General features: G+C 37.9%; 1 long non-coding RNA gene across 1 annotated transcript; it reads right to left on the bottom strand.

Annotated features, from left to right (window-relative positions):
* Positions 1-3,208: 3,208 nt before the first annotated feature.
* LOC104215862 (uncharacterized) lies at positions 3,209-5,013 on the bottom strand. The gene is made up of 2 exons (XR_011402543.1): positions 4,896-5,013; positions 3,209-3,732 (listed from the first exon to the last, which is right to left on the bottom strand). It is a non-coding gene; the product is annotated as an uncharacterized lncRNA (long non-coding RNA).
* Between the last annotated feature and the right edge of the window lie 3,062 nt (positions 5,014-8,075).

Raw genomic sequence — 8,075 nt, 5'->3', positions numbered from 1 at the left:
CGAATTCATGCAGATGGCATGGACTATAGCATACGAAATTCTAGGAATCGTCTTGAATTCCGACTTTATGGCTCTAAAACGCCAAAAACCGAGGAACGGTCTTGGCGTAGCGATGACTATTTTTTGCTAGGTTATTTTTTATGGGCCCGTAAAATTTTAGGACATTCGTGGTCGGCTGCCTGAATTCATGCAGATGACATGGACTATAGAACACGAAAATCTAGGAATCGTTCTGAATTCCTATTTTGTAGCCCTAAAATGCCAAAAAATATGGAACGGTCATGGCTAAGCGATAACTATTGTTCATTAGATCGTTTTGATGGGCCCGCAAAGTTTTAGGAGTCTCAGGGCCGGCCTCTCAAATTCTTGCAGATGACATGGATTATGACACACAAAAATCTAGGAATCGTCCTGAATTCTTGTTTAATGGCACTAAACGCTAAAAAACGAGAAACGGTCATGGCTAGGTGGTGACTATTGTTCATTAGATCTTTTTTGATGGGCTCGCAAAATTTTAGGAGATTCATGGTCGGCTGCCCGAATTCATGCAGATGGCGTGGATTATATTATAATAAAATCTAGGAATCGTCCTGAATTCCTATTTTATGATCTTAAAACACCAAAAAATGAGAAAAGTTACGGTGAAGCGTGACTATTGTTTATTAGGTCATTCTTGATAGGCTCACAAAATTTTAGAAAATTCGGAGCTGGTTGCCCGAATTCTTGCAAATGGCGTGGTAGCACACGAAAATCCGGGTATCGTCTTTAATTCCTGTTTTATGGCCTAAAACACCAAAAAAAGAACGGTCATGGCAAAGCGATGACTATTATTCATTAGGTCATATTTATGGGCCCACAAGATTTTAGGAGATTCGGGGCCGTTTGCCCGAATTCTTGCAGATTGCGTGGACTAAAACACACGAAAATATGGAATCATCCTGAATTCTTGTTTTATGGCCATAAAAATAAGGAACGGTCATGGAGAAGCGCTAACTATTGTTCATTAGGTCATTTTTATGGGCCCGCAAATTTTAGGAGATTTGGGGCCGGTTGCTTGAATTCATGCAGATGGCCTGGACTATAACACACGAAAATCTAGGAATCGTCTTGAATTCTTGTTTATGGCCCAAAAATTCCAAAAAATGAGGAACGATCATGGCTAAACAACGACTATTGTTCATTAGGTCGTTTTTTATAGGCCCGCAAAATTTTAGGAAATTCGAGGCCGGTCGCCCAAATACTTGCAGATGACGTGGACTATAGCACATAAAAATCTAGGAATCGTCATGAATGTCGACATTTTCTTCTCGTACACTCCAGTATTATTTATTTTACTCCGCGCGAAAATTTGTTGTTACATGCACCTTTGAGCGATAGCAATTACGTTCTCTAACAAAATAATTCAATAAACGTACCAAATCGTCCGGCTACTCCTCGGATAACCATTACACTCAGTTCCCAGACCGTCGCCGTCAATTGCCACCTGAAATTTCCAATTCCTCCCCCTCCACAACCGCCGGAAATATCAGCCAATCTCCCTTGGCCTCTATTTAGCGCTCATGGGTGAACAAATCCAAGTACAAGCAAAACCCGAAACCCAAACTCCACCCCAATCCCAACTCCAACCCCGATCTCCACCCAATCCCGATAAAGTAGGTTAGTCTAGGATAATTATCTTTTTGATAAGCCTGACATATCCAATCTACAAGGATAAGTGTTTTACTCCACCTTGAAGTCTTTATATGATAACGGCATTTTCAAATTAAGACCGGAAGTACTAGGACTCCAAATAAAGCCATCCCCATGCAATAACGTTCCAAGAAGTTTGTTTGATTATGAGTGTAATTCATTAAAATGGCAATTTGACCATATATGACAATCAATGAAAATTCTAATGCTTCTGGAATTGAAAATTGGCATCATATATGAAGATTCTTTTGCAGGGGCCTTGTACGTAAATTCTTTCAGAATTATTTATCATGGACTTTCAATTCCAGGCTCTCAAAGCATGGCCAATAACCTCGTTGAAAATTAATGAAGTAAGCCTACAAGTTGGTAAATTATCCAACGTCAAGTCCATTCCATGTAATTGGATAGAGGCAACAAAAAAAAATATATGATGTTGTCTCCAATTATACCTCAAGCCCAGTCTTTGAAGTTCGATATTTCTATACCCGACAAGTCTTCAAGTAGGGGCATTTGTAAGCATTTAAATTCATAAAATAATTTAGACCATATTAAATTCAAGATATTAATCCAAATAAATATTGTGACTAGTAAATTGGGCTAATTATTTAAATCCAATATATATGTGTTGGGCTAGTCCATTTAATTGGACTATAAATTAAATGATAAGTCCACTTCCTTAGCGCAAAGTCCAAATGGCTAGTAGCCCGTCTTAAAGCCCAGACTCATGCCACATGTCAAGTGACGTGGCAATCCAAGCCAAATAAATGAGCCAATGAAATCATGCCATGTTTCAAGTGACGTGGCAATCCAAGCCAAATAAATGAGCCAATGAAATCATGACATGTGTCAGGTGATGTGACAATCCAAGCCAAATAGATGAGCCAATTAAATCATGCTAAGTGTCTGGATGGTACTGGCCAATGCAACCCCTACAACTATAAATAGAGGTTTCATAAAGCTAGAAATACCATAAGTAATAACAAGAAGCAAGCAGAGAGCTCGTGGATCAAACACCGTAGATTTCTTTACAAGTAAGCATTCAAGCACCAAGGCGTTCAAGATCAAATTACTTGGAGATTCAAGATCAAATTACTTGGAGATTCAAGATCAAGTTTTACATTCTTGAAGAATCAGAGGAATACCATAGAGATTGTAACACTTTTATTTATTAAAATTAAATATTATAAACTTTAATGAAAGCTCTTTGAACCCGTCATTGGACAGTATGTTGGATGAGAAAAATTACTAGGTATTTTCTTCTCGTATACCTATAGTAGAATGTCGACATTTTGATCGTGAAAGCTCTTTGGACCTGTCATTGGACACTATATTGAATGAGAAAAAATTATTAGGTGTTCTCTTCTCGTATACCTAAAATAAAATGTCGACAATTTAATGTGAAAGCTCTTTGAACCTGTCATTGGATGAGAAAAAATTATTAGGCGTTTTCTTCTCGTATATCTATATAAATTTTGGCGGATAGTTATCTGATACTTATACTACTAAGAGATAGCAGGTATCGGTGGAATATGATCGTTTTATTCATGAGTTAAAGCTGCAACAATGATACATAATTGAAGGACAACTTCACCAGTGAAAAACTCCAAAATGCATGCATAATAATATCATTAAAAGAGAGAAAAACATAAAACTCACTGAAAATCTCACTAGATAGTGAAATATTCAGGCATTGCCAATGTCATTCAATGGAATTGGTATAATCCAATGAAGACAACATGCCTTATTTGTTAAAAGGAAAGCAACATTTTAGAAAACAAAGGAAGGTAAAAATGTATGATCAATTCTTGGAATCGTGTTCAAATTGAGCATCAGGGGCTTCATGAGCAGTGGCACAACACCTTACACATCCCGGGCCATAGCGATAACCGCGGCAGCAACCATATCTGCAACCTCTCCACGGGTATCCATTACGTCCACCCCCACGACCATTACCGGGATACCCTCCTCCCCCACCGTTGCCCGGGTATCCACCTCCTCGATACTGATCAGCTTCTTCAACATCGCCAGTCACCTTGCTTTCTTCTGTTTAACAACATCAAGGATATCGTTAGATGTATAGGCAAATTTAGGATCTAGAATCAATAAGTTCAGAATAAGTGTGATTATGTTATATGTATATATTTTAGGCGCTTTTGTATACAGGGACGGAGGTAGTGTGGCAGCTACGGGTTCGGTCGAACCTAGTAGCTTTTGCTTAAATTCTGTATTTGTATTGAAAAAATTATTAAATATATAAAAATATTTAATTGCAAACTCAGTAACTAAAACGAGTTAAGATTCGGTGACAATATCAGAATCCAAAACCTTAAAATCATGGTTTCACCTCGAGTTTTTGGCCGATATTGTCCCTTATCTTTGAGGGTAGGTTTATTTTGGTCCCTCAAATATAACCCTGAGCATATTTAGTCCCTTAAGTATGCTAAAATGGAGCACCTTTAGTCTCACTGACAAAATGTGTTCAAAAACTAACGATGTTACCCAACTCTGATTCATGAAGCAAATCTTCTGCTCTGAAGCAAAACATTTTCTCCTTTTATTGGATAACGTAAATTATCACTTTAATTCCTCATTTTTAGATTATGTCTTTTAATATTTTGGCCTTGAAAATATCCCCTTATGTCAGCTCTCTCTCTCTCTCTCTCTATATATATATATATATATATATATATATATATATATTATTTTATAGCGGCTATACAGTGTCATTTTATTATTGAAAACTGGCACAGAAGGGGATATTTTCAAGGTCAAAATTTTAGAAGACATTATCTAAAAATGAGGAATTAAAGTGATAATTTACGTTATCAATAAAAGGAAAGGAAACATTTTGTTTCAGAGCAGAAGATTTGCTTCATGAATTAGAGTTGGTAACACCATTAGTTTTGGAACACATTGTATCAGTGAGACTAAAGGTGCTTCACTTTAGCATGTTTAAGGGACTAAATATGTTCAGGATTAAATTTGAGGGACCAAAATAGACCTACCCTCAAAGATAAGGGATAATATATATTGGTCAAAAATTCGCTCCACCTCTGTCTTTGTATATCTACATGGTTCGAGCCAGAAGAAGTAATTTAGTTAAATGCATAGAACCTGCCCTAAATCTGCCTCTCATTATATTATAGTTGCATTAATGCAAATTAATAAATAAAGATATTCAAACATGCAAAATGAGAATTACTTACTTTGAGCTCCCACTTGGGAGGAAACAAGAAGGACAAGAGCAAGGAGAAGACCTAACAAGAACAAACTTTTTGTTGAAGCCATTTTGCAAAATATTTAGCTATGCACTATTTCTCACTTGTTTGTTTACATCAACCTAAAATCATATTTATAGACCCAATTAAATATTTCTTTATAGAGCAAAGATATATGCTGGCCATGAAGATTTCACGTGAAGGGAAGTATGGGACTTGTCATTTTTGGCACTGAATTTTTGCACCAAATTAAAGGCTTCTGCATTAGAGTCCCCACTTCCATACAGTGAGTGATGAATTCTCTCCTAATTGAATTTTTAGATACTCTTTGATTTACAATAATGCCACTCTTCTTTCGTCATGCATGATGCTCTCTCAATCTCCAAACTCCCACAACAAGAAAAAGAAAAAAGAAAAAAATAGAGAGACAGAAACCACAAAAGCCAATAAAACGAAAGAAGTATTGCACAAAGGAAAGAGTTAAACTTTTATACATTGATAGTGTTAAAATTCTAAAATAAAGCTTAAGCGGCTATAACAAGTTGAAACTACAGATAATTTAAAAATTCTTTATAATTTTAGTGTATATAAGTAAAATCCAAAAGAAAAATGAATAAGATACCAAGGGAATTCTTTATAATTTTCACAGTTTTATCTTTTAACATATTATTTCATGTTTAAACTTAACATTCTTGAATGATAAATATATTTTATAGCCCATAAATGTAGTAACTCAAATACAATTCAAATCAATACCAATGCTAACAAAAAAAATTCAATACAACACTAGGAATGATGATAGTGTTGGATATCTATTTTTTAGTTATACATTGGTTTATAATGAAAATGCATAACTTAGTTTATCTTTTTCTTTAGTGCTTAGTTATGTAATTAATTTAGTTATACTTATTTTAACATGACATGTGACGACCCGACCAGTCGTCTCATAAGTCACCGCTCTGTTTTCTCCATTTCTTCTTCTTTATGCTTTGTTCATCCGTGTTATGTGATATCGGGTTGGTCGGATCAAATCCAGAAGGATTTTGGTAAGGTATGAGACACTAAGTCTCTTTTAAGGAAGATTGAGTTGGAAAAGTCAATCGGATGTTGACTCATATATTGGAGGGCCCGGATGCGAGTTCTGATGGTTCAGTTAGCTTCGGGAGGTGATTTGTGGCGTAGGAGAGCGATCGAAATGAATTTTGGAGGTCCGTAATAGATTTAGGCTTGAATTGGCGAAGTTGATATGTTGGCGATTTCCGGTTGGTAGGCGAGATTTTGATATAGGGGTTGAAATGGAATTCCGAGAGTTGCAGTAGTCCCGTTGTGTCATTTGGGATGTGTGTGTAAAATTCCAGGTCATTCGGACATGGTTTGATTGGATTTTTGATCGAAAACGTAATTTGGAAGATATTAGAAAGTTTGGCTTGAATCCGATGTGGTTTGGGTGATTTAATATTATTGGAGGTGTTTTGATGATTGGAACAAGTTTGAATAAGGTATTTGAAATATGTTTGTGCTTTTGGTTGAGGTCCTGGGGGCCTTGGGATGATTTCGGGTGGTTAACAGGGAAGTTGAGATGTATTGCAGCTGCTGAACTTTGCTGCTTCTGGTTTTTTCGCACCTACGGTTTGGGGACCGCAGGTGCAGTGCCGTACGTGCGGAAGGGGAGCCGCAGAAGCGGATTTGAGAAGAAGAGGTAGGAACTGCAGATGCGGTAATTGAACCGCACCTGCGGAGTCGCAGGTGCGTAAATTGGATTGCAGATGCAGAATTGGCCCGCTAAGTGATTTCCGCATAAGCGGAGGATAGACCGCATATGTGGTACCGCAGAAGCGGATTTTTTACCGCAGATGCGGGTATCCCTGGGCAGAATGTATATATGTCTTCCTTCGCGATTTTTGAAGGGTTTCACATTTTTAAACACGGATTCGGGAGCTTTGGGCGATTTTGAAGAGAGAAATCAAGGAGAGTTCATTAAGGTAAGGATTTTGGACCTAAAATACATTTCTATGGTAGTATTTCATGGAGTAAGGCTGTAATTAAAGGAATTAAAGGGCTAAAAATGGAGGATTATGGCTTGAGTTTAAGAGGCCTTTGAAGGAGGATTTGAGAGGTCATCTGGACTCCAATTTTTGCGTTCTTGATATGCATAGACTCGTGGAGAGATGAGAAATCTATTGATGTAAAAATTTCTAAATTTCGAGATGTGGGACCTGGGGTCGGATTTTGGTAATTTCGAATTTTTGGTATTTTTCGATTGTTTTCGCTTGGGCTTCGTTCCCTTAGCATATTTTGATGCCGCGATTCTGATTTTGAATAGATTCGACGCGAGTGGAGGCCGATTCGAGGGGCAAAGGCGTCGCAGAGTAGTATTTTCACCGATTTGAGGTAAGTAACCATTGTAAATCTGGAACTGAGGGTACAAAACCCCGGTATTGGACTTGTTTTTGATAAATACGGTGGCGCACATGCTAGGTGACGAGCGTGTGGGCGTGCACTGGTAGGGATTGTGACTTGGTTCGTCCCGTAGCGACTATTAAGTCGCGTATTTGATTTGGAAATATTATGTTATCCCATATTTTGGATATTTATATTGTACTATGGGTTGTATGCCATGTTTAGGGCCTCGTGCCGACCTGTAGCAACCCTTAGGGGCATTTTGACTATTTTTCTCACTTTACTTGCTAGAAGTATATCCTCAGTCTTGTTTTACCCGTTTAAATGATTAAAACTGATTTTATCACTCTACTTCTAATTGTGAGGACTGTTTGGGTTGAGTTCCCTAATCTCTATTGATAAGCCCGAGAGGCTGTGAGGTTAATGGCTGAGAGAGGTTGAGAACCTAATAATGAGGATATGATATGTATACATTATGGATCGGGATGCACGACGCAACAATACTTATATGGATCGGGTTGCACACCACAGCGATATGTATATTGGATCGGGCTGCGCGCCGCAGCGATATGATGCTTGGGCTGAAGGAGCCCTTCCGGAGTCTGCACACCTCCAGTGAGCGTAGTCGACTATTATATATGGAACGAGTTGCACGCCGCAGCAATTACTATGATTTCTACTATTATGAGATACTAATGAGCCGAGTGCTGAAAGTGAGTACTGTGTGATGAGAGTTAAGTCACGAGTGACTGAGAGGCTGCCTGAGGG

Source organism: Nicotiana sylvestris, chromosome 1 (genome assembly GCF_000393655.2).
Source record: "Nicotiana sylvestris chromosome 1, ASM39365v2, whole genome shotgun sequence".
NCBI classification, from domain to species: Eukaryota; Viridiplantae; Streptophyta; class Magnoliopsida; order Solanales; family Solanaceae; genus Nicotiana; species Nicotiana sylvestris.
The sequence above is the reverse complement of the archived record's forward strand: the minus strand, read 5'-3'. Positions and strand labels throughout refer to the sequence as shown.